Genomic DNA, 11165 nt, shown 5'->3' on the forward strand with positions numbered 1-11165 from the left:
GTTTCCCGAGGGCACTGACTTTAATGGGCAGTAAAATGTTCATGAATATGTAAGAAAAAGGATGAAATATTATTTACTAGGACTTTACTCAAGGAGGACAGTGGACAGGAAGACTCTGGGGTAAGGAATTAGGCAATCAGTTACAGATGGCATAGTTATACTGCATTCAATGGAGGCTAAATCCAGTTAATTGCAGACATTTTGTTTTATTGTTGGCAAATGCCAGCTGTAGTAATGTTACTAGTAGTTATCCTTTGCCTTTCTCACAAGCAAATCTATATTTCTCTTCCAAATAACTGTTAGCATATTTAAATGAATATCATTTATAAGCAGAACCAGATTAATAGTATTTCTTTCAAGTAATTTTCTCACAATGTATATGCATATAAATAAGATCATTCTTAATTTCTCACATAGTTGAATGTATTTTTAACATTACTGAATTTATAGTATACAAGTAATTATAGATATGGAATTGATACTATTTTTAAATATTTCATAATTATTATTCAAGGCTACAGAAAAAAGGGTTTATCCTTTATTTTCCATTGTTTAATAGACTTTCTTTTTTGAGTAGCTTCAGATTCACACAAAATGGAGCAGAAAGTATAGTTTCAAGATATTCCCTTCTCCCACACATGCACAGTCTTTTCCAACACTGACATGCCACCGAAAAATTTTATTCTGATCTGGAACCAATTCCTTTAACCTTTGGAAAAATGAATAACAAAGTATATGTAGAAAGAGTTTTCTTTTTTGCTTGGTATTTGACTCCCTTTTATTGATAAAAAAAAATTTTTTACAGACTGTTGCTTCTCTACATACTGTTTTAATTTTACTTTCTTACCTCCTGATATATTATGTGTGCTATATGTCTATAGACAGCATAGATGCATACCTTTTCCACATATCCCCTAATTTCTTTATCTATAACTAATGTCCATGCCTTCACCCCAACCTCTAAGTTTTGCAGTAATCTAAATTCACCACTAAGCTAGTTTTGTACTGAATTCAATGAATGTGTATGTGTGTGTGTGTGTATACATTTACGTACTGTGCCTGTATGCCTGCGTGCATTCTTTTGGCAATTGGGTATTTGCACCTGATAACAGCCATCTAGTTTTAAAATGTTATCTGCATTCTATTTCTTTTGCATATTTTTAACTGAGGTGATATTTGTTTACAACATTGTATATAATTTAGGGATATAAGTTCACACCTCCTCAGATGTATGTCACCACCCCACCCACCACCAAGCACAAGGTCATTTAACACAGATCAGTGTTTCCACCTTTATTCACATTCACCCTCTTGTGGCCTCAATTCTAGGATTTGTCTTGGTTTACTCTTGGCAGTTCTTTTGTTTTATTTCTTTAAATTCCGTAAGTGAGTGAAATCACCCAGTATTTGTCTTTCTCTTTCTGACTTATTTGGCTTTGCAAAATCCCATCAAGTTCGATTCATGTTGCAAATGACAAGAGTTCGTATTTTTATTTAATAGCTGAGTACTATTCCATCGTATATATACCATATTTTCTTAATCAGTCCTTCTGTTGTTGGGTGCACTTAGATTGTTTCCATAACTAGGCTATTATAAATAGTGCAGCATGAACAAAGGAATGCATATATCCCTTTGAATTAATGTTGTTGCATTCTTTGGTAGATATCTAGGGGTAGAGTTGCTGGATTTTATGTATAATTGGTCTATTTTTAGTATTTGAAATAACTCCATACTGTTATAGGGTCTGGACCAGTTTATAGTCTCACCAGAAGGTTCCTTCTTCTCCACAGCTTTGCCAGAATTTGTTGTTTCTGGATTTTTTTTTAACATAATGCACATATGGAACAACACAAATAATTGCACCTTTTATTTTTTAAAATACATCCTGATACATTCTTATACAGTGAACTTTGAAACGTTTGGACGGTAAGGTATGCATTTAGTTAAGTGTTACTGAACCTACAAAATAAGTTTTGTGTGTCCCATGTGCATCTAAGACAAAATTACTGAAGCGTTAGTACTTGGAGAGAAAGTTTTATTCCAGATGGCACCAATCTAGAAGATAGGAGAAAAATTCTAAATCGGTCTTGCTGCAGTCAGCGTAGTTACGCATTATATAGGAGAACAGCGAGCGGGTGTGGGACGTGCGGAGGGGGTGCAAGGGGAACTTGTGGTTTCACATGCTTCAAAGCAATAGCCATAAGTAGATCTGGATGCCAGTGATGTCTCCTGAATTACTTGTTACTAAGAATGGATTCATAAATCATCATGTGAGGGTTAGTTCATCTTACTACAAAGACAGAAATGTCTCATCTTTTCTATACCTATAGGATTTTCTAAACATATTTTACATATTCCTTATGCCCTTGCTTATTTTTACAGGCACTTTCAACTATGTTTTCCTTTTTTCATTATTATTTTTTTAAATATTTATTTATGCATACAAGAACTGGGGTAAAGGTCAGAGGTGCAGGGTGTGGGGGTGAGAGGATTCACCAGAGACAGTGAGGAACAGAACAGGCAGATTGACTGAAATACACTGCTGAGGGGAGCAGCGGGCAAAGCAGGAGAGGTCTGCTGCACCCTTTTTAAATTATTTCTATGAGAATTTGGAAGAGTAAAGAGTGGAATGTTTGTATCCAATTTCTATATTTAAACTTTACCAGCAATAAAATTTTATATTGCTCACTAAATCACCACATATGTATTTTAATAGAGATGATGAAAAGTAAAAGCATGAGCAATCTAACAGCCCTTCTTGAAATTTATGGCAGTTTTCTCCTCTTTGATTATAAAGAGTTATTGGTTCAAACAGATTTATGGAAATTAATTCACATGACACAGCAAATATTCATAGAGAAGACTGATAAAATAAAATTTCTATTTAATTGATACCTACTACCAAATCTCTATGTGCTCTGCTTCTTTGAAATTTTATAATATCTTTGCCTGCTTTAGGAACACAGACACCTTTTAGGACACCTTTCTGTCCCTTTGAGTAAGACCTGGAAGCAAGAATGAAGCACTATTGGCAATGGTCACAATAACTTCTCTTGTATTTACACTGGAAATGTTTCACAGATAAATGTTAGACCATTAAACTTTCTATCAAGACACCTACTTTTTTGGGGTATTAGGGCAGGTGTTTCATAATGATAAACACCTGTATGATTCATGGAGGAGGAGAATTTGCAAAATATTTCCAAAATCCTACATATAATTGGAACAGTGGAAAGGAAATATCTGAATATTTGACCAACTCCCACCAATTTTTGTCTGTTTGTCATTAAGTAGATATAGACAAGGCTGATGGATCAATAATACTTAAAAATAATTGGTCATGCTCAAAAATCTGTGTTTTGAGGGTCACTATTTTAGGGCACAATTCTACAAAAATATCAGATTAAAAAGAAATACATATTTGGCCTTTCCCTAAAAATTGAGAAATAAGTGCTTATGGAAGTCTCATGTAAAATTATAAATAAAAGTACAGGGAGGGCCTCCCTAGTGGCACAAGGGGTTAAGCACCACACTATGAAGCAATCCGTAGCCTCTGCAGCATGAGTTCGATCTCTGGCCAGCCAGGGAGAAACCCACATGGTAAAGCAGACCTCTCCTGTCTTACACACTGCTCCCCTCAGTAGTGTATTTCAGTCAGTCTGCCTGTGTTCTGTTCCCTGCTCTGTCTCTGGTGAATCCTCTCACTCCCCTGCATCTCTGGCCTGTACCCCAGCTCTTGTATGCATAAACAAATAAATCTTCAAAAAAATTTTTAAAAAGTATGTGGCATGTTCTTTCTCTTTTTCATCTTTTTAGTTTCTTCAAAATGAAATCAAAACTCCTGCTATACATCCTAATGTGCACTTATAAAAACCATATATATTGCTGAATAGCATTGCTTTATCACTCAATAAACTTTGCTTTTCTAACCTCACAAATTTTTACTGTCGTCCCAGCTTTGCAACTAAAATATGGAGATAATAATACTTTCTTAATGGTGTCAGAATAAATGTGCAATTAATACTTATCTCAGTGACTGGCACAAAGATTGTGATCAGAAAACAAAGATTAATATTTGTTGAAATGATAATTTTGATTTTTTTTCTATCAAAGTAAATTGACAGAAATATCTTCCTTTAAATATGAGTTTCAAAAATACTGTGAATGAATTAGGATAAATTAATATTAAAATAAGTAAAAAATAAACTCCTAAAGAGATAAGTACTTTTAAGCAAATAATTAGTTTCCATGACCCAATTTGGTCAAGACATTTGTGATATTGCCAAGTGATTTAAGGATTCCTACTCCAAAATAAACTAGGGTCTTAAAATTTACAATGTGCTGGTTTTCTCATGAACTCCTAAAAAAATAATAATAGGAAATTCAGAACAAATGCAGATCTATTAATTCTAAATTTAGTACTTTTCCACTATGCCGTTTGACTGAATTTATGTTTTCCAAATGTGAGATTAAACCCCTGGAACAAATTTTATTGTTGGGCAATATCTCACATCTACTGAATTAGAATCTCTGGTGGAGATGTCTGGGGAAAGAAAGCTCCCTACCTTCAAAGTAAATCTGATGATCAGCATATTTGGGAAAACACAGAGTTATATGAGCTCAAAGGCTCTTTCTAGCTTCTGATTTCTCAGTCAATTTTAGGAAACAAATGTTCATTTTAATGTATAACATTTGCTTAAACTCGGTAAAATCTTATGGAAAGTAAGAGTCAGAGTTATATCTTAGAATAACTATCACTAAAATCATTATAAAATACATATTGATATTGAAGACAATTTTTCTTCTTTTGCTAGCAAAAGTACAAGCCTTGGAATTCTCATCTTCAGAACTAAAATTCCTTTCCTTAATTGTTGGAACTAGGAACACAGACTTTCTATATCAATCATTATACTGTATCTGCTTACCATTACACTATATTGCTTACTTTTTCTATTTGTAGCAACCATAAAATAAATTCACCACTTGCTTCAGAAATGTCCCCTAAATCTAATTTTTTAAAAAATATTTATTTAATCATGCATACAAGAACTGGGATACAGGCCAGAGGTGTGGGAGATGAGAGGATTCACCAGAGACAGAGTGGGGAGCAGAACAGGGAGTACTACTGAAATACACTGCTGAGGGGAGCAGTGGGTGAGCCAGGAGAGGTCTGCTATTCCATGTGGGTATCTCCTTGGCCAGGAATTGAACTCGTGCTGCAGTGCCTGCGAATAGCTTCATAGGTTGCATCTTAACCCCTTTGTGCCACCAGGGAGGCCCTAAATCTAATTTTTTAACAGTATATTTCTCAATAACCTCTTCTCAGCACAATACCTTGTTTAACTGAGTAAAGAGTTTTCAGGATAACTGGGGAAACCCTTTCCTTTTCAAGTAATGCTTTACATGCCAAAAGTGTTTTCAAATATCCTACACTCCCTGTGTGCATTAATGTTGAAGTTTATATCAGGAGCTTTAATCAGAGGAAGCAGGTTCCTGTATGTTAAGATTGGCTTTAGATCATTCCACCTAGACCCTAAACGTCTTCTGAGACACTCTTAACATTCAGTCAAAGTGGTATTCTCCCCCCTACTTCAGTAATACTAGGATTTGCTGGATGAACTGAGGGGCTCCTTCCCTCCTCAACTGTCTCCCTCCACTCTCCCTCTCTCCTGTCATTTCTTCCTTTACCTCTTTCCTTCCTATCTTTTAGGGAATTTGTGGTTGACAATGTCATGTTGTCTTTTTTTTTTTTTTTAAATATTTATTTATTTATTTATTTATACAAGCACTGGGTACAGTCAGAAGCGCGGGAGGGTGAGAGAATTCACCAGAGACAGAGCGGGGAACAGAACAGGCAGATTGACGAAATACACTGCTGAGGGGAGCAACGGGCTTGCAGGAGAGGTCTGCAAGCCATGTGGGACCCTCGCCTGGTGGCAGGGGATGGAACTGGCGCTGCAAAGGCTGCGGGCAGTTTTGCAACCCAGCGCTCAACTGCTGTGCCATCGAGGGGGCCCTCATGTTGCTTCTAATTGCAATTTTTTTATTCTTGTTGCTTCTGTAATACTTTTATATGGACTACTTATTTGAATTATTATCACATTACAAAAAAGAATATATTGTAGGTTTTATTTTTTTTGGTTGCTTAGACAATAACATTATTGCATTGATCAGTTTATGGCTTATTCTTTTTAAATGATAATTCCTAATATTAATTATATTAATTAACCAGAGAAAGGGCCTTTCTAACTATTTTAATAAATACACAGAAACTGTGATAAATTTCAAAACCTTATTTTAAAACAAATTTCTATGCACACTGTCCTATATACTGACATTGTAATGACCCTGTCTGGTGAAAATATGGGCGCAATCGAGATAGAGACTAAAGTTTAAGGAAACATAAAAAGCAATCACTTGTTTGCAAAGACACTGATTAACAGAAATGCTAAAGGCAGATAAAAACCTGGCCGGGCTAAGAGTCCCTTCTAAAGATTTTTTTTCAATTTATTTATACAACAGCTGGGGAATAGGCCAGAGGTGTGGGGGGGTGAGAGGATTCACCAGAGATGGAGTGGGGAGCAGAACAGTCAGATCTACTGAAATACACTGCTGAGGTGAGCAGTGAGCAAGACAGGAGAGGTCTGCCACACCATGTGTGTATCTTCTTGGCTGGCCAGAAATCGAACCTGCACTGCAGAGGCTGCGGACCCCTTCTCAGCACTGCGCTCAACCTGCTGCACCACCGGGGAGGCCCGAAAAATGGTACTTTTGAGGCAATTTGAGATGCCTGTGAATTCCTGTAGTCCCGAAGCCTCCTCCGGGAAGTGTAAATTTTTTGCAAATTAAAGGAGTGAAAAAAGTTATTTCAATGATACAATAAATTTCTCAGCTTCTATGAAAGAGAAAAGGGAAAAACATTTCTGCATTTATTCCTTTAATACAAAATGGTAGTGTAACCATTTAGAGAATAAAGTAGTCATTGAAATAATTTAGGGTTAGGAATGATACTTATTTTGGAAAATAAGAACTATCCAACATTTATTTGCTATGAAAAATGAAGCAACTCAACATGTGTTTAAGAGCACAGTCTTTGAAGCAGTGAGCTTCAAAATTTGAATACTGGTTCTGCCACTTGCTAGTTGCATAGGAACCTAGACCAAGTTCAATATATGATAAATCTAGAAGAAATTATCAGACCTCCAAAGGTGATGAAACTTAAATAATTACAAACCAAACCAAATGCACACGTGCACAAGTGTACACACACACACACACACACACACACACACACGAGTTAAAAAGGACTCCAGGTCTCTTGAATTATTAGTGTAAACAGAGAACAGTATTAGGACTTAGGCACCAATTAGTGGAACAGAGAAGAGGATCAATTTAGAAATGAAGTTTACCCAAGTACAAAAGCCCAGCAGGATTAACAAGAAGAAATGCTGAACAATCAACTGTTGGCCTAGAGCTTTTTAAAGAGAGGTTCCCTGCAGCTGAGAAGAGATAGAATTAGCAGGTGGGAATTAAGTGGTCCCAGCTGGGAAATTTGGAGGGCTTCAAGAAGAGATTGCCAGGCAGTCACTGCAATTACTTTTTCAAAAAAAAAATTCCTGGGCTGCCAAATAAAAGATGCTACAGAGAAGTATAGAAGAAAAATGGATTTGAGAGTCACGTATATCTGCATTTAAAAACATCTCTTCCACCTATTGTCTATGTGAAGTTTATCAGAACTCATAATAATATCTACTTCAGAAGGCTACTTTTAGAATGAAAGTAAGTAAATGTGTAAATCTCTTTATTTAGTGGCTGGCACAAAGACTGCACTTAGTAATGATAAATGATTATGAATGGAAAGAAAAATTGCATAACATTTTCTTTCTCTTCCTACCAACTGATAAGGGATAAGAAGGCAAATTATTGGGACAAAATAAAAAAAAAAAAGCACAAAGACAAAAGTCTTTTGTGATATAAAAACTCTGCATCATGGTAGCCTGCTTCTGAAGCTTGTTTTTCCAATGAAAACTGGATACGCACATAATCTCAACCAGTTGGGTTGAGAGTAAAAGCTGGCTGGTGACTCAACTGTTGTAGGGAGACTCAGGTGTAAATGAAAGCTTATGTTCTGCTGGGAGGAAGACATTAATATATACGATAATAAAACTAGGTTTAAGCTTTCAGTTGTAAACACCAAGGAATGTCTTTTGTATTAACATGAGTCCTAGAATCTCATCCAGCTGGGAATCAGACAGAAATATAAATTATATGTAATTTAACTATGTAAACTGTGGGCTGAAAGTGAGAGAGCAGAAAAATAATTATAAAGTTAATTCAATAACAACTATATCCTCATGAAAACTGGTTTTCTTTTTTTTTTTTAATTGAGGTAATACTGGTTTGTAAACAGGTTTTAGTTTAAAAAAAAATCACCGCTATTTTTTTCTTTGTTATTCTTAAAGTCTTTATGTCATGATTATCTATTTGTAGTTATAAGAAAAAAGTAATCGATTATAACTGGAAAATATTTTTGTTAAAGATTCACTTTTGTCCACATTATCTCACTTGATGTTTGCAGTAACTCTGAGTTGTAAAGGGCATTGGTATTCCCGTTTTATAGATAACACACCTGAAGTTCAGAGGGTTTATATGAGCTACCCAAGATCACACAGTAGGGTAGCCAAGATCTGGAATTGCATCTTCTCACTCCAAAGAACAATTTCTAGTTCATTATCCTAATATCGTTTCTAACTTTTTGAGGCCATATCACCAGGATGATTCTAACCCCTCCTAAAACTTGCCTGAAAAAACTCAATCCAACTGAAACAGTGTGTTTGTTTTAGCCATCACCTGAAGACCAAGCCCACATTCCCTGTGGGAGGGATGTCTAGCATAGTTGAGCCACTATCAACACACAGACCAACTCCCTTCACAACGTTTGTAATTTTTCACTTCCCTGAGTTGATATTGAAGCCTCACTAGCCCCATCCCTGTTTCTTCATTCTCTCTTTTAATGCCCAGTCACCTCTGTAAATGTGGAAAATGAGTTCAGTTTACATTGGACAAACTCTTTTTCCTATTGCAGTAGCATATTACTGATTAAAATCTGTCCTTTTCATTCCAATTGTGTCCAGCTTTGACAATATCTGTTATACAGAGAAGAATTTAAAGCTTTAAAAATAAAGTGTTGGTGAGGATAGGAAGCAGCCAAAACACTTCTACACTGCTGGCAGGACTATACATTGGAATATAAATTGGCAATCTTGCAACATGTAGTCAAGTTGAAAGAGTTCATACTCTAAGATTCTGCATTTCTGATCCAAGATTTATGCTCCTTTAGTAAAGGACTTCCTTAGTTGCATAATTACCTAGAAAATACTGTTGCACATTTACATTAGGATGCTTAAGAATACTTGTGTGGGGGGAAAAAACTAGACACAAACTAAATGTATAAAAAAAGGAGATAGATAAAGCACTTGAAGCATATTCTTAACATATATATATATATAATGGAATATTTTATAAAAACAAAAATGAATGAACAACTGTTTTAGTCAATGTCTATGAATCTCACAAACATCAAATTGAGCAAAAATTCATATATTTCACACAATACACCATTTCAAATACTTGACAAGCTAACAATATATAGACTATAAAGAAAATTATTTCCTGAAGATGTACTCAGGAAAATGACTCCTTTAGTGCAGAGGAGTACTGAATGAACAATATTTCTTAACCTGGTACCTGATTAGTGTCAGGAACACTAATCTATTACAACTTTTAAATCAAATGTATAATCTGAGTGTGTATGATAAAATTAAGCTATTTAAACCATTTATTATAAACCAGGTCTTTAATATTTTATTTGATATTCATAAATTATGAAAACAGGATATTTCTTGTAACTTGAGTTCTGAAACGAAAGCCCACACCCTCTGTAATTCTGCCTTTTGCTTTCAGCAAGTTCCAAAATCATTGGAGTAAATGAAGATTCTTCTGACCTCACCCATCCCAGATGAAGGATGGGTAGTCATTGCCTGAAAAAGTTGAACAGGACAGGCTCTGGATTCAAGGCAAGAATCTTGCTAAAAACAGTAAGAACTTCGGGCCTCCCCGGTGGCTCAGAGGTTGAGCACTGGATTGCGAAGCTGCCCGCTGCCTCTGCCTCTGCAGCGCCGGTTCGATCCCCGGCTGCTCCCCGGCCACCAGAGGAGGGTCCCACATGGCGCGCAGACCTCTCCTGCCGCCCGCTGCTCCCCTCAGTAGTGTACTTCGGTCCTTCTGCCTGCTCTGCTCCCCGCTCTGGCTCTGGTGAATTCTCTCGCCCTCCCGCGCTTCTGACTGTACCCAGTGCTTGTATAAATAAATAAATAAATAAATCTTAAAAAAAAAAAGTAAGAACTTAACAAAAATGTGTGCAATTATCTGTGAATCTGCCTCTGAAAATGGGGATAACCAGGAGTTCAGTGTTCTCTCACTCCCCTGCTTCTTCAGGCATCTGCAGTAGGCTAAGCAGAAGATACACTTCGAGCAAAACTGAACAGAGTGATAATATGCTTAACTAGGAATATTTCTTCCAGATGATACTACAAGAAAGGCCACTATCTGGCATGGTTATTCCACACATAAAACTCACAATAGTGCCTTAATTTTAAATATGAGGCAGCAGCCAGTATAACTTCAGATACCATTATACTTGCATGAGTGAGGTAATAGAAGCATTAAGTAAAGATTGGAAATACGTGTGAATAAAATGAGATGAATTCAAGAGGCATTTTGGAGATAAATTTGACATGAATCTGTGATTGTTTGGAGGATAATGGAGAAAGAGAACATAATTATGCCTAAAGTTTCTAACTTGGATCACAGTAGATGATCATGAGCAAAACAGGATTAGGATTCAGTATGTGGTATATTGGAAATATAATTTGTCTCTAATCTTGGATCTGCCCCAATAAATTGTGTGGCCTTATTAAAAAATCTATTAAAAACTTGAGTGTGGTCTTCCAGTTTATCTCAATGTTTTTTTCTGTAATAAAATTCTGATATTATTGAAGTAAATCAATAAACAATGGAATTTTTTCTTTTTCAAATCATTAATCAAGTATCTATTATGTGGTCACTATAGTCCTGTGAACTGAAAGATACACACACACACACA

At 35.9% G+C, this 11165-nt stretch overlaps 1 long non-coding RNA gene across 1 annotated transcript in view; it reads left to right on the forward strand.

Moving 5' to 3' along the window:
• The window catches only part of LOC119248283 (uncharacterized), a 140985-nt gene extending 130748 nt beyond the window's left edge, over positions 1 to 10237 (forward strand). The window contains exon 6 of the long non-coding RNA XR_005125894.2: positions 9965 to 10237. This is a non-coding gene — a long non-coding RNA (uncharacterized LOC119248283). The remainder of the gene's footprint in view (positions 1 to 9964) is intronic.
• Positions 10238 to 11165: the final 928 nt, after the last annotated feature.

The sequence above is a fragment of the Talpa occidentalis genome, unplaced genomic scaffold (genome assembly GCF_014898055.3).
Source record: "Talpa occidentalis isolate TD23 unplaced genomic scaffold, MPIMG_talOcc4v2.1 talOcc4.16, whole genome shotgun sequence".
Classification (NCBI taxonomy): Eukaryota; Metazoa; Chordata; class Mammalia; order Eulipotyphla; family Talpidae; genus Talpa; species Talpa occidentalis.